This window comes from Petromyzon marinus, unplaced genomic scaffold (assembly GCF_048934315.1).
Source record: "Petromyzon marinus isolate PM22_M1 ecotype Great Lakes invasive population unplaced genomic scaffold, UKy_Petmar_22M1.pri1.0 PM_G_Scaffold_67, whole genome shotgun sequence".
Lineage (NCBI taxonomy): Eukaryota > Metazoa > Chordata > Hyperoartia > Petromyzontiformes > Petromyzontidae > Petromyzon > Petromyzon marinus.
This window is the reverse complement of record NW_027423021.1, coordinates 682,208-696,853: the sequence shown is the minus strand read 5'-3', so window position 1 is coordinate 696,853 and position 14,646 is coordinate 682,208. Positions and strand designations below refer to the sequence as shown.

The 14,646-nt window shown below is 48.3% G+C and overlaps 2 long non-coding RNA genes and 1 pseudogene across 2 annotated transcripts; all 3 read left to right on the top strand.

Moving 5' to 3' along the window:
- Positions 1-1,916: 1,916 nt before the first annotated feature.
- Positions 1,917-5,558, top strand: LOC142920109 (uncharacterized). The gene is made up of 3 exons (XR_012938674.1): positions 1,917-2,089; positions 3,960-4,072; positions 5,261-5,558. It is a non-coding gene; the product is annotated as an uncharacterized LOC142920109 (long non-coding RNA).
- An 832-nt stretch (positions 5,559-6,390) lies between these two features.
- On the top strand, positions 6,391-8,484 carry LOC142920119 (putative RNA-binding protein 46 pseudogene; annotated as a pseudogene).
- A 2,307-nt stretch (positions 8,485-10,791) lies between these two features.
- Positions 10,792-14,125, top strand: LOC142920108 (uncharacterized). The gene is made up of 3 exons (XR_012938673.1): positions 10,792-10,964; positions 12,775-12,887; positions 14,071-14,125. It is a non-coding gene; the product is annotated as an uncharacterized LOC142920108 (long non-coding RNA).
- Positions 14,126-14,646: the final 521 nt, after the last annotated feature.

Genomic DNA, 14,646 nt, shown 5'->3' with positions numbered 1-14,646 from the left:
TGTCAGCAGGTGTCACCCTGTCATGTCAGCAGGTGTTACCCTGTGATGTCAGCAGGTGTCACCCTGTGATGTCAGCAGGTGTCACCCTGTGATGTCAGCAGGTGTCACCATGTCATGTCAGCAGGTGTCACCCTGTGATGTCAGCAGGTGTCACCCTGTCATGTCAGCAGGTGTTACCCTGTGATGTCAGCAGGTGTCACCCTGTGATGTCAGCAGGTGTCACCCTGTCATTGCACTTTAATGAAAACCGACAACAGAATCCTTGAAGAAAAAACGAATTCAGGTGTTTGACATGTCGACGCCATTTCGTTTTGAAAATGTAGTGGAGAAAAATATATATTGTTCACATCGCATTCTGTTTTGTCAATGATCTCTGTAACGTGCGACTGCTCTGCAAGCCATGCATTAACCCCTTTCTGTCTCAATTTAATTCCCAGCATGCAATTCTCCAAGCCTCAGATTTTATAACATATTTCGCACAACTTTAATCCTGGTAAATATATTATTTTCTTTAAAAACACAAGCATTATATTTAGTCTATTGCATGGCTAAAGTATTCTAAGTAAAAATATAAATTGTATTAAACCAATATTAGATCATCGCTATGATAAATATATTTCTACCCTACAATATACAAATCTACATTGTGCTAATGTTTCAATTCTACTTTTATTAACTTACAAATATAGTGTCTAGGACACATTTTCAAAGAAATATTTTCATGTACCCAGACAATATTTGCACGTGCCCACATAAAAAAACTTGCAGACTGCATACGTAGCTACGACAACAGAATCCTTGAAGAAAAAAACGAATTCAGGTGTTTGACATTTCTTTTTGTACGGGAGAAAAATATATATTGTTCACATCGCATTCTGATGTCAAAACATTTGATTCTTTATAAAATTGAAAAACCCTTGAACAACTTTGCTGCACACGGAGATGTCCGTGCACCGCCTTGTTTCCACAGCCTCTATCCTAGTGCCATTTGTATTTCATGCACATACCGCTGTTAAGAGTTTGATGTTTTATTGATTTTCAATTTAGGTGTTTTTTCCTGTAATGTCTTTTTGTTACTTTTTTAGTGGAAATAAAGTCCTGAAAAGTCTCTTCCTCTCTATCTCCACTCTCTCGGCCGAGTCTCTGCCACTTCTGGTTTTGAGTGTCGCATGCTTGGGATCCTTCTTTCCCTCCTCTGTGGATTTAATTTGATGTGCTGATTTACACGCCAACATATTTCAGACTTTCCTGTTTTGTTAGGGCATTTTCCTGATCATTACCAACGTTCCCATGGCCATGCACTTTAGAGTAACTTATTGCCCGATGATGCTGGATGTAATTAGCAGCGAAACGTCGTACTCAAACTGTAAATGTGGATTCACTCTTCAACACACCGGTGGGCTAAAGTAGTGAACTAATTGTCTTTTGTCAACGTGACACTTTTTTTGCTGATTGGCCGTGTCGGGTGGTGGAGGGTTACGACACATTTATAAATAACGCGATCTAGCCCAAGAACCTTTATTATGAATAATATTGGTGCTAATGTTTCAATTCTACTTTTATTAACTCACACACTTACAAATATACTGTCTAGGACACATTTTCAAAGAAATATTTTCATGTACCCAGACAATATTTGCACGTGCCCACATAAAAAAAACTTGCAGACTGCATACGTAGCTACGACAATGCAAAGCAGCACACACAACCATGCATTCAATAGCTTTTTACGTTTCGCAGGTTTCTTTCTAAGTTTATTCGGTTTCTATTTCAGCTTATTGGGTTTTCTCCTAGCGAATGGGCAGTGATGAGTCTGGGCAGTGCTGGGTCTACGGGCAGTGCTTATCAGTTCTACGGAATCTGAGCCTCGCCCTCCCCCACGTGATCGCCTATCCGCGCTACGTTTTCTGAAAGCGTCAAGCTAAGGCCTCTGACGTGATCACAGGCACGCGCGCGGTCACCCGTCCGTGGTAGTGACACGGAACGTCGGACATAAGCGACCTCCTCTTCCACCAGCGCACTAGGAAATAGTTTTAGTGTGTAACCTCATCAAGACCCCTCCCCCAGACACCTACGGAGCTTTGCGCCGGTAAGTGCCGTAGTGAGGCCTGGTCCCCGGGAGGCTCGCCGGTCTCGGCTAGATTGCTCACCCGGCCCAGGGTGGCGATGTTGGCCGCCTGGGGCTCCCTGGGGAGACAAAGGCGGCCGCGCGCTCAGGCGCTTGGTCACCCCATCGTGCGCCACGCGGCGGCTGCTGCTGCTGGAGACTGAACAGCGGCTTGCCCCCCAAGGGTCTCGTTCCAGGGCTCGTACGGTGGGGGGGGGGGGGGGCATCTCTATAGTTTGTCTTTGATGGTGGTGGTGGTGATGTTGGTGGTGGTGATGGTGGTGGTGATGGTGGTGGTGGTGATGTTGGTGGTGGTGGTGATGTTGGTGGTGGTGGTGATGTTGGTGGTGGTGATGGTGGTGGTGATGGTGGTGGTGATGGTGGTGATGTTGATGGTGGTGGTGGTGATGGTGGTGGTGATGATGGTGGTGGTGATGATGGTGGTGGTGATGGTGGTGATGGTGATGTTGGTGGTGATGTTGGTGGTGGTGATGGTGGTGATGTTGGTGGTGGTGATGTTGGTGGTGGTGATGTTGGTGGTGGTGTTGGTGGTGATGGTGGTGGTGATGTTGGTGGTGGTGATGTTGGTGGTGGTGATGTTGGTGGTGGTGATGGTGGGGATGTTGGTGGTGATGTTGGTGGTGGTGATGGTGGTGGTGATGTTGGTGGTGGTGTTGGTGGTGGTGGGGATGTTGGTGGTGATGTTGGTGGTGTTGGTGGTGGTGGTGATGTTGGTGGTGGTGATGTTGGTGGTGATGTTGGTGGTGGTGGGGATGTTGGTGATGGTGGTGGTGATGGTGGTGGTGATGTTGGTGGTGATGTTGGTGGTGGTGGTGATGTTGGTGGTGGTGGGAATGTTAGTGGTGGTGATGTTGGTGGTGATGTTGGTGGTGGTGGTGATGTTGGTGGTGGTGTTGGTGGTGGTGGGGATGTTGGTGGTGATGTTGGTGGTGGTGGTGTTGGTGGTGGTGGTGATGTTGGTGGTGGTGGTGATGGTGGTGATGTTGGTGGTGATGGTGGTGGTGGGGATGTTGGTGGTGATGTTGGTGGTGGTGATGGTGGTGGTGATGGTGGTGGTGATGTTGGTGGTGATGTTGGTGGTGATGTTGGTGGTGGTGGGGATGTTAGTGGTGGTGATGTTGGTGGTGGTGGTGGTGGTGATGTTGGTGGTGGTGATGTTGGTGGTGGTGATGTTGGTGGTGGTGGTGATGTTGGTGGTGATGTTGGTGGTGGTGATGGTGATGTTGGTGGTGGTGATGGTGCTGTTGGTGGTGGTGATGTTGGTGATGGTGATGTTTGTGGTGGTGATGTTGGTGGTGATGCTGGTGGTGGTGATGGTGGTGGTGATGCTGGTGGTGGTGATGGTGGTGGTGATGGTGGTGGATGGAGCGTTTGTGTGAACTAATATAAATGACGGTGTCAAAAATCATTACGTTAAAGGATTTGGCCTTTAAAACGTAGCAAAGCATTTATTTGCAAGGCAATTTAACAAATTGCACGAACATGAACCATTCAAAAACGTGTCGTAACGTGACTGATCAAACATCACGAAAACGTCTGAGGCCTGCGCCCAAAACAATTACCACACTCCCGGTAAAAGTGCGCCGTGTAATCTGGGAAACGGGGGCATTACAGGAGAAAGGTGAAATTTAATTTAACAACAATAATAACAATATTTGGACAAGTTCGGCAGGCCGGATTAAAAAGCCCAACGGGCCGTGCTTTGCCCACGTCTGGCCTAACCCGTGTAGAGACGGAGCTACGGGATCGCTTCGTGACGCAGGAGTGAAGTGTGACGTGGCCCTTGCAGTACCGTGAACGCCTCACGAGGGGGGTGCCCTTCACCCCGCAGCGGATAGACCACGGCTGAGACTGATGACGGACCGGTTGAGGGTCACGGCGTTCCTCTGAGGCCGAATGAATCAGCCTCGCCCCCCTCCGCTGCACTCCGGGCTCTCACGTGATGTATCCTCTACACAAATTGAACGTCTCTGAATATGGATTGAACTGTCGCCGGTTCCAACGTGCAAGCCTCATCTCCCCTCTTACACCAGGCACCGCCTCCGTGCGCTCTGCACTGCAGGAGCCAAAGCTTTTTGATCGAAGCGGCGAGTTGACCTTCTCCTTGTGTAGAGGTCAACCCTCGATTCGTCATTTGCCTCGCCTTCTCCTCTTGCTGCCTCCAAGATCTGGAACTTACTTCCCTCAACCATCTCTCCACGTCCAAGCTAAATACATTTCCTTCTCTTCTCTGCCTATGGCCGTCTCTCTCTTAAAATACCGGACAAATATCACGCCTCGTTGTTACCGGTTAGGTGCACGCGTCTGTTGTGGTATAGCGTCGTGAGATTCGGTTGCATGTAGATGCTCTCTAAATTAAAAATCGTGTTAACTTATTCTGTACAAGCCACACCACTGTCGTCATGTATAATTATCACACACACACACACACCACTCGCGCTATTCGCCACGGCAGAGTTAATCGTGTAGGCAATGTCACAACAGTAGCGCAGCTACCGACCTACTCACCTACAAAGAGTGCAATATAGCTAGGAGCTGATATGATTAGTCGATTAAGTGAATTGACCAAACTTATAACTTTTGTGTGCATGTATGTTGTTGAACTTCTTTCACGCTGTACGGTAGTTAACCGTGCCAATCAGAGATGTGGGGGAAGGACGAAAGACTAAACACAAAGCAGTTAAATTTTGATTTAAAGCTTTCGTGACTGCAGTAATTCATATTCTTAGCTCTTTCGGTAAAGTCACGTTGAAGGGAAGCAATAAAATAATTAAATATATATAACAATACAAATCATGATGACCGTTTGTGTTATGGTCGAAACGTCTTGAGAATTTTTATTGTGTTTTATATATTTTATTATTTTATTGTTTCCGTTCAACGTGACTTTACCGAAAGAGCTAAGAACACAAAAAGCAGTTCTAAAGAAATGAGTTTGAAATCTAGATGTGAATGTGCATAGCTCCAGTGGCTTCCTAATATAGTAATAAAAAATATTCCAGGCGGCTGCAGAAACACACCTGACAGCGTGCGACACCGTGACCGTCTTTGTTCGGTGGCTGAACCAAAAGGCACTGCGAGGGTGACCGCAGTTTGCGTGAAGGTTCCTTAACCAGAGGAACGTGTGGTCAGTAACTCGGGTGGATTAAAAAACAGCGACCGTTTCAGCGTCATGCTTCCCGAAGGTAGGAAACCCCTTACAAGCCACGCCCAGCATGATACAACTGATTATGCCGCGCCCATAACCTCCCATCCAGTGGCACATATGCGGACAAATTTAAAAAAAAGCTAATTGTTATCCAATTTGTCGAGTAATGAAACCGATATATTTGGTTGAGTGATCGACGACTTGAGAAATATGATGATATCCCAGCTCTAATTATAACTGCGGTTATTTAAGAGATGGTCAAAGCAAAATTCATCACCCTAATTCATGACACATTTATAAATTCTGATATATAAAATATTTTACTTAATTAAAACCATGCGATATTATTTATTTCGTTATTGAGCTGCGTGAATTGTAAAACATGCACTCCATTGATTTAAAATATCCATTTAAAAATCGTATCCTTTTAGCAACTTGATCAAAACCTATTTGCGATTTCGCATCTTCATGAGATCAAAGATGAATCGGCCCACTCTGAAACACAAGCAAAATGAATATCTGAATATGAATGGCGTGACGAAATAAAATATATCCTGGATCGTTTTGGTGAACGCTACACTAACAACAATACTCATTTCTATACAACGTCTGGCTCGCGTGATTACTCTGTGTGGTTCATAAGGTGGGGCGTGTGCTGCTTTGATGATGGCAGTTCAACCCCCGACCCACCACCCTCCCCAACAACTCGCTCCAACCATTCTGCGGTCATGATTTGGGACTGTGATTCCATTTGCAAGTAAACTCACATTTTAACAACGAGGGTTTGAAAGCATTAAGCATTAAGATCTGTCTGCATGTCTGCTCTGTTGTAAAGATGATCCAATATGAACACAATTGTAATACAACAGCTCTGTTGCTGTTAGGGACCATACAATGTTGAAAACTGGCCACAATTGATTAAACGGCCCACTCATGGTCCAGAGCAGAACTCGGTACCACCTAAGTTAGCAAAACTTCAGTCGTACCCATTTATTTGAATGGAAAATGAAAGTAAATTACTTAATAGTCTCACTCATTGAATTTGTTTATCACTGGCCACGTAGAGAAATTGCAACTGCTCAATTTAGGCCACCTCACGTGTTACCGACAAAGGAGACATCTCATGGGCTATGGAAAAATAAGAATAGGTTGTATCCTTTCTGGCAATAAAACAGATCTTAAGATTCATTGAAGAAGGTTTCTGTTTGGTGTTTGAACATCTAAACACCCGTTTTGTTGCCAAAAAAGGATCAAATCTATTCTTATTTTGTCATACTTTGATACCGGCAAAACGGTCTCATTTTGAAGCGTCTCTTGGACTATTGGATGGGGAGAAATAAACCGGCGCTAAAAGTCAGTGCCGACCTCTCCTGTCGTGCCCAGTGACGTCATCACGGGCGAAGTTCACCGCGCGAAGTCAAACGCCGCTCGAAACGCAAAATCATCGCTCGGTGAACATTTCCGAGGACAAACAAACGCATGCCGGGAACCGTGTGAGTTTGTGTTTCTTGTTTCCTCTGCGCAATGTGGGGGAGGGCTTCATCCAGCAGTGGATTGACAAAAGCGCTGTATGCATACTGCACAGGCTACGCTAACGTCACATTTAGGCCCATGGACCGAACAAACGCGTCTCTCTTTCTCCATCCGTCTCCACTCTCTCTCTCTCTTCCTCTCTTCACTGTTGGCCTGTAGGTTTGGGCCGAGTGAGTTCCTGCCGGGGTTTTGGCTTTTCAGGAGCTGATTCCCCCCGTGGCTTTGTCGGCACGAGGCGACCGCGCGGAGTGTCAAGGGCTCCACCGGGCCCCAAGGTGCTGCCCCAGCACCACCGTAGTAGCCAAACCACCGGTGCTCGGCATGGCCTGTATGAAGGTCCTGCTGGACCTCATGTTGCGCACGGGGTACAGCATCGTCCAGGAGAACGGACAGAGGAAGTTCGGACCGCCGCCCGACTGGCAGGGGCCCCCTCCCGCCCATGGCTGCGATGTGTTTCTGGGGAGGATCCCGCGCGACCTCTACGAGGATGAGCTGGTGCCCGTGCTGGAGATGGTGGGGAAGCTCTACCAACTCCGCCTCATGATGGATTATAGCGGAGAGACCCGCGGCTATGCGTTCGCTACCTACGCGACGCTCGCCCAAGCCACGGATGCCGTCAAGAAACTCGACAAATTCGAGATCCGTCCTGGACGCCGCATTGGAGTCTGCTTCAGCGTGGACAATCGCCGCCTCTTCATTGGGGGGCTGCCAAAGGACAAGAAGCGAGCGGAGGTGATGATGGCGATGAGCTGTGCCACGGAGGGCGCGGTGGACGTCACAATGAGCATCTGTTGCTGGGACATAACCCTCAACCGAGGCTACGCGTTCATCGAGTACAGGAGCCATCGCCCGGCCGCCATAGCCCGGAGCAAACTCCTTCGAATCAACTTGCAGCTATGGGGCCGGACCATCAAGGTGGACTGGGCCATCCCGGAACGGGTGGCTGCGGCCGCGGCGGTGGAGATGGAGGCGGCGGTGCCAGACCTGCTGCAGCCGGAGTGCACGGGCACCGGCAAAGCCACACACAGCCAATTTGGGGGCTGGGGGGCACGCCCGCAGCTGTGGTGGGTACCTCACCACCTGCGGCCCATGCCCATTGCTCTCGAGGCGCTGCCGGAGGCGGCCATGCTGTCGTGGGAGGTGCGGCTGCGGATGCTGTGCCGGACCGCCGGCATCAGCTACCCAAGCTTCGAGCTGCACGCTTACTCGGGGCCCGGGATGCCCGCGGGCCTCCTCTATAAGGTGTCAGTTCCCGGGATGGGAGAAGGCACCGGCATCTTCCCCGCATTTCTGAGCTCCAGCGAGGAGGGAGCACGGGAGGTGGCGTGTCAGCACGTCTACAACATCCTCACCAAAGCGAATCCTCTGAGAATGTGCCCAGCCCCTGCCGCGACACTGCCTCCCAGCTGCCTCTTCCAGGACCTCTATGCGTAACCCGGCTCCTTCCCCGTGACCCAGCCGCCGGTCGCCACGTGCTGTACCTGCACCAAAAGGCGTGACGGCGATGGAGAGAGATGTCGGCGAACGGCGACACGCCAGGACCCGGGACCCCACCGACGAGGCCCGAGCTCTGGGTCCCCTCCCCCTTATATCCCCCCAGGCGTGGCTAGGCCCCGCCTCCGGCCACGCCCTCTCGTGGAACCTTGGAGCAGGTTACACGAGAGGGCGTGGCCAGAGGCGTGGCTAGGCCCCGCCTCCGGCCACGCCCTCTCGTGGAACCTTTTGAGCAGGTGACCGGAGTAACTCGGCTAGCCCCACCTGTTGCCTTTGCCCCAGATGCGCCTCCTTCCCTGATTGGTTGTTACCTCTGTGGCCGTACCGTGAAGCCCTTGCCAGGCCAGCGGGTGTCACCCTGTCATGCCAGCAGGTGTCACCCTGTGATGTCAGCAGGTGTCACCCTGTGATGTCAGCAGGTGTCACCCTGTGATGTCAGCATGTCACCCTGTGATGTCAGCAGGTGTCACCCTGTGATGTCAGCAGGTGTCACCCTGTCATGTCAGCAGGTGTCACCCTGTGAAGTCAGCAGGTGTCACCCTGTGATGTCAGCAGGTGTCACCCTGTCATGTCAGCAGGTGTCACCCTGTCATGTCAGCAGGTGTTACCCTGTGATGTCAGCAGGTGTCACCCTGTGATGTCAGCAGGTGTCACCCTGTGATGTCAGCAGGTGTCACCATGTCATGTCAGCAGGTGTCACCCTGTGATGTCAGCAGGTGTCACCCTGTCATGTCAGCAGGTGTTACCCTGTGATGTCAGCAGGTGTCACCCTGTGATGTCAGCAGGTGTCACCCTGTCATTGCACTTTAATGAAAACCGACAACAGAATCCTTGAAGAAAAAACGAATTCAGGTGTTTGACATGTCGACGCCATTTCGTTTTGAAAATGTAGTGGAGAAAAATATATATTGTTCACATCGCATTCTGTTTTGTCAATGATCTCTGTAACGTGCGACTGCTCTGCAAGCCATGCATTAACCCCTTTCTGTCTCAATTTAATTCCCAGCATGCAATTCTCCAAGCCTCAGATTTTATAACATATTTCGCACAACTTTAATCCTGGTAAATATATTATTTTCTTTAAAAACACAAGCATTATATTTAGTCTATTGCATGGCTAAAGTATTTTAAGTAAAAATATAAATTGTATTAAACCAATATTAGATCATCGCTATGATAAATATATTTCTACCCTACAATATACAAATCTACATTGTGCTAATGTTTCAATTCTACTTTTATTAACTTACAAATATAGTGTCTAGGACACATTTTCAAAGAAATATTTTCATGTACCCAGACAATATTTGCACGTGCCCACATAAAAAAACTTGCAGACTGCATACGTAGCTACGACAACAGAATCCTTGAAGAAAAAAACGAATTCAGGTGTTTGACATTTCTTTTTGTACGGGAGAAAAATATATATTGTTCACATCGCATTCTGATGTCAAAACATTTGATTCTTTATAAAATTGAAAAACCCTTGAACAACTTTGCTCCACACGGAGATGTCCGTGCACCGCCTTGTTTCCACAGCCTCTATCCTAGTGCCATTTGTATTTCATGCACATACCGCTGTTAAGAGTTTGATGTTTTATTGATTTTCAATTTAGGTGTTTTTTCCTGTAATGTCTTTTTGTTACTTTTTTAGTGGAAATAAAGTCCTGAAAAGTCTCTTCCTCTCTATCTCCACTCTCTCGGCCGAGTCTCTGCCACTTCTGGTTTTGAGTGTCGCATGCTTGGGATCCTTCTTTCCCTCCTCTGTGGATTTAATTTGATATGCTGATTTACACGCCAACATATTTCAGACTTTCCTGTTTTGTTAGGGCATTTTCCTGATCATTACCAACGTTCCCATGGCCATGCACTTTAGAGTAACTTATTGCCCGATGATGCTGGATGTAATTAGCAGCGAAACGTCGTACTCAAACTGTAAATGTGGATTCACTCTTCAACACACCGGTGGGCTAAAGTAGTGAACTAATTGTCTTTTGTCAACGTGACACTTTTTTTGCTGATTGGCCGTGTCGGGTGGTGGAGGGTTACGACACATTTATAAATAACGCGATCTAGCCCAAGAACCTTTATTATGAATAATATTGGTGCTAATGTTTCAATTCTACTTTTATTAACTCACACACTTACAAATATACTGTCTAGGACACATTTTCAAAGAAATATTTTCATGTACCCAGACAATATTTGCACGTGCCCACATAAAAAAAAACTTGCAGACTGCATACGTAGCTACGACAATGCAAAGCAGCACACACAACCATGCATTCAATAGCTTTTTACGTTTCGCAGGTTTCTTTCTAAGTTTATTCGGTTTCTATTTCAGCTTATTGGGTTTTCTCCTAGCGAATGGGCAGTGATGAGTCTATGGGCAGTGCTGGGTCTACGGGCAGTGCTTATCAGTTCTACGGAATCTGAGCCTCGCCCTCCCCCACGTGATCGCCTATCCGCGCTACGTTTTCTGAAAGCGTCAAGCTAAGGCCTCTGACGTGATCACAGGCACGCGCGCGGTCACCCGTCCGTGGTAGTGACACGGAACGTCGGACATAAGCGACCTCCTCTTCCACCAGCGCACTAGGAAATAGTTTTAGTGTGTAACCTCATCAAGACCCCTCCCCCAGACACCTACGGAGCTTTGCGCCGGTAAGTGCCGTAGTGAGGCCTGGTCCCCGGGAGGCTCGCCGGTCTCGGCTAGATTGCTCACCCGGCCCAGGGTGGCGATGTTGGCCGCCTGGGGCTCCCTGGGGAGACAAAGGCGGCCGCGCGCTCAGGCGCTTGGTCACCCCATCGTGCGCCACGCGGCGGCTGCTGCTGCTGGAGACTGAACAGCGGCTTGCCCCCCAAGGGTCTCGTTCCAGGGCTCGTACGGTGGGGGGGGGGGGGCATCTCTATAGTTTGTCTTTGATGGTGGTGGTGGTGATGTTGGTGGTGGTGGTGGTGATGGTGGTGGTGGTGATGTTGGTGGTGGTGGTGATGTTGGTGGTGGTGGTGATGGTGATGTTGGTGGTGGTGATGGTGGTGGTGATGGTGGTGATGTTGATGGTGGTGGTGGTGATGGTGGTGGTGATGATGGTGGTGGTGATGATGGTGGTGGTGATGGTGGTGATGGTGATGTTGGTGGTGATGTTGGTGGTGGTGATGGTGGTGGTGATGGTGGTGATGTTGGTGGTGGTGATGTTGGTGGTGGTGTTGGTGGTGGTGGGGATGTTGGTGGTGATGTTGGTGGTGTTGGTGGTGGTGGTGATGTTGGTGGTGGTGATGTTGGTGGTGATGTTGGTGGTGGTGGGGATGTTGGTGGTGATGTTGGTGATGGTGGTGATGGTGGTGGTGATGTTGGTGGTGATGTTGGTGGTGGTGGTGATGTTGGTGGTGGTGGGAATGTTAGTGGTGGTGATGTTGGTGGTGATGTTGGTGGTGGTGGTGATGTTGGTGGTGGTGTTGGTGGTGGTGGGGATGTTGGTGGTGATGTTGGTGGTGGTGGTGTTGGTGGTGGTGGTGGTGATGTTGGTGGTGGTGGTGATGGTGGTGATGTTGGTGGTGATGGTGGTGGTGGGGATGTTGGTGGTGATGTTGGTGATGGTGGTGGTGATGTTGGTGGTGATGTTGGTGGTGATGTTGGTGGTGGTGGGGATGTTAGTGGTGGTGATGTTGGTGGTGGTGGTGGTGGTGATGTTGGTGGTGGTGATGTTGGTGGTGGTGATGTTGGTGGTGGTGGTGATGTTGGTGGTGGTGGTGATGTTGGTGGTGGTGATGGTGATGTTGGTGGTGGTGATGGTGCTGTTGGTGGTGGTGATGTTGGTGATGGTGATGTTTGTGGTGGTGATGTTGGTGGTGATGCTGGTGGTGGTGATGGTGGTGGTGATGCTGGTGGTGGTGATGGTGGTGGTGATGGTGGTGGATGGAGCGTTTGTGTGAACTAATATAAATGACGGTGTCAAAAATCATTACGTTAAAGGATTTGGCCTTTAAAACGTAGCAAAGCATTTATTTGCAAGGCAATTTAACAAATTGCACGAACATGAACCATTCAAAAACGTGTCGTAACGTGACTGATCAAACATCACGAAAACGTCTGAGGCCTGCGCCCAAAACAATTACCACACTCCCGGTCAAAGTGCGCCGTGTAATCTGGGAAACGGGGGCATTACAGGAGAAAGGTAAAATTTAATTTAACAACAATAATAACAATATTTGGACAAGTTCGGCAGGCCGGATTAAAAAGCCCAACGGGCCGTGCTTTGCCCACGTCTGGCCTAACCCGTGTAGAGACAGAGCTACGGGATCGCTTCGTGACGCAGGAGTGAAGTGCCCAACGGGCCGTGCTTTGCCCACGTCTGGCCTAACCCGTGTAGAGACGGAGCTACGGGATCGCTTCGTGACGCAGGAGTGAAGTGTGACGTGGCCCTTGCAGTACCGTGAACGCCTCACGAGGGGGGTGCCCTTCACCCCGCAGCGGATAGACCACGGCTGAGACTGATGACGGACCGGTTGAGGGTCACGGCGTTCCTCTGAGGCCGAATGAATCAGCCTCGCCCCCCTCCGCTGCACTCCGGGCTCTCACGTGATGTATCCTCTACACAAATTGAACGTCTCTGAATATGGATTGAACTGTCGCCGGTTCCAACGTGCAAGCCTCATCTCCCCTCTTACACCAGGCACCGCCTCCGTGCGCTCTGCGCTGCAGGAGCCAAAGCTTTTTGATCGAAGCGGCGAGTTGACCTTCTCCTTGTGTAGAGGTCAACCCTCGATTCGTCATTTGCCTCGCCTTCTTGCTGCCTCCAAGATCTGGAACTTACTTCCCTCAACCATCTCTCCACGTCCAAGCTAAATACATTTCCTCCTCTTCTCTGCCTATGGCCGTCTCTCTCTTAAAATACCGGACAAATATCACGCCTCGTTGTTACCGGTTAGGTGCACGCGTCTGTTGTGGTATAGCGTCGTGAGATTCGGTTGCATGTAGATGCTCTCTAAATTAAAAATCGTGTTAACTTATTCTGTACAAGCCACACCACTGTCGTCATGTATAATTATCACACACACACACACACCACTCGCGCTATTCGCCACGGCAGAGTTAATCGTGTAGGCAATGTCACAACAGTAGCGCAGCTACCGACCTACTCACCTACAAAGAGTGCAATATAGCTAGGAGCTGATATGATTAGTCGATTAAGTGAATTGACCAAACTTATAACTTTTGTGTGCATGTATGTTGTTGAACTTCTTTCACGCTGTACGGTAGTTAACCGTGCCAATCAGAGATGTGGGGGAAGGACGAAAGACTAAACACAAAGCAGTTAAATTTTGATTTAAAGCTTTCGTGACTGCAGTAATTCATATTCTTAGCTCTTTCGGTAAAGTCACGTTGAAGGGAAGCAATAAAATAATTAAATATATATAACAATACAAATCATGATGACCGTTTGTGTTATGGTCGAAACGTCTTGAGAATTTTTATTGTGTTTTATATATTTTATTATTTTATTGTTTCCGTTCAACGTGACTTTACCGAAAGAGCTAAGAACACAAAAAGCAGTTCTAAAGAAATGAGTTTGAAATCTAGATGTGAATGTGCATAGCTCCAGTGGCTTCCTAATATAGTAATAAAAAATATTCCAGGCGGCTGCAGAAACACACCTGACAGCGTGCGACACCGTGACCGTCTTTGTTCGGTGGCTGAACCAAAAGGCACTGCGAGGGTGACCGCAGTTTGCGTGAAGGTTCCTTAACCAGAGGAACGTGTGGTCAGTAACTCGGGTGGATTAAAAAACAGCGACCGTTTCAGCGTCATGCTTCCCGAAGGTAGGAAACCCCTTACAAGCCACGCCCAGCATGATACAACTGATTATGCCGCGCCCATAACCTCCCATCCAGTGGCACATATGCGGACAAATTTAAAAAAAAGCTAATTGTTATCCAATTTGTCGAGTAATGAAACCGATATATTTGGTTGAGTGATCGACGACTTGAGAAATATGATGATATCCCAGCTCTAATTATAACTGCGGTTATTTAAGAGATGGTCAAAGCAAAGTCATCACCCTAATTCATGACACATTTATAAATTCTGATATATATAAAATATTTTACTTAATTAAAACCATGCGATATTATTTATTTCGTTATTGAGCTGCGTGAATTGTAAAACATGCACTCCATTGATTTAAAATATCCATTTAAAAATCGTATCCTTTTAGCAACTTGATCAAAACCTATTTGCGATTTCGCATCTTCATGAGATCAAAGATGAATCGGCCCACTCTGAAACACAAGCAAAATGAATATCTGAATATGAATGGCGTGACGAAATAAAATATATCCTGGA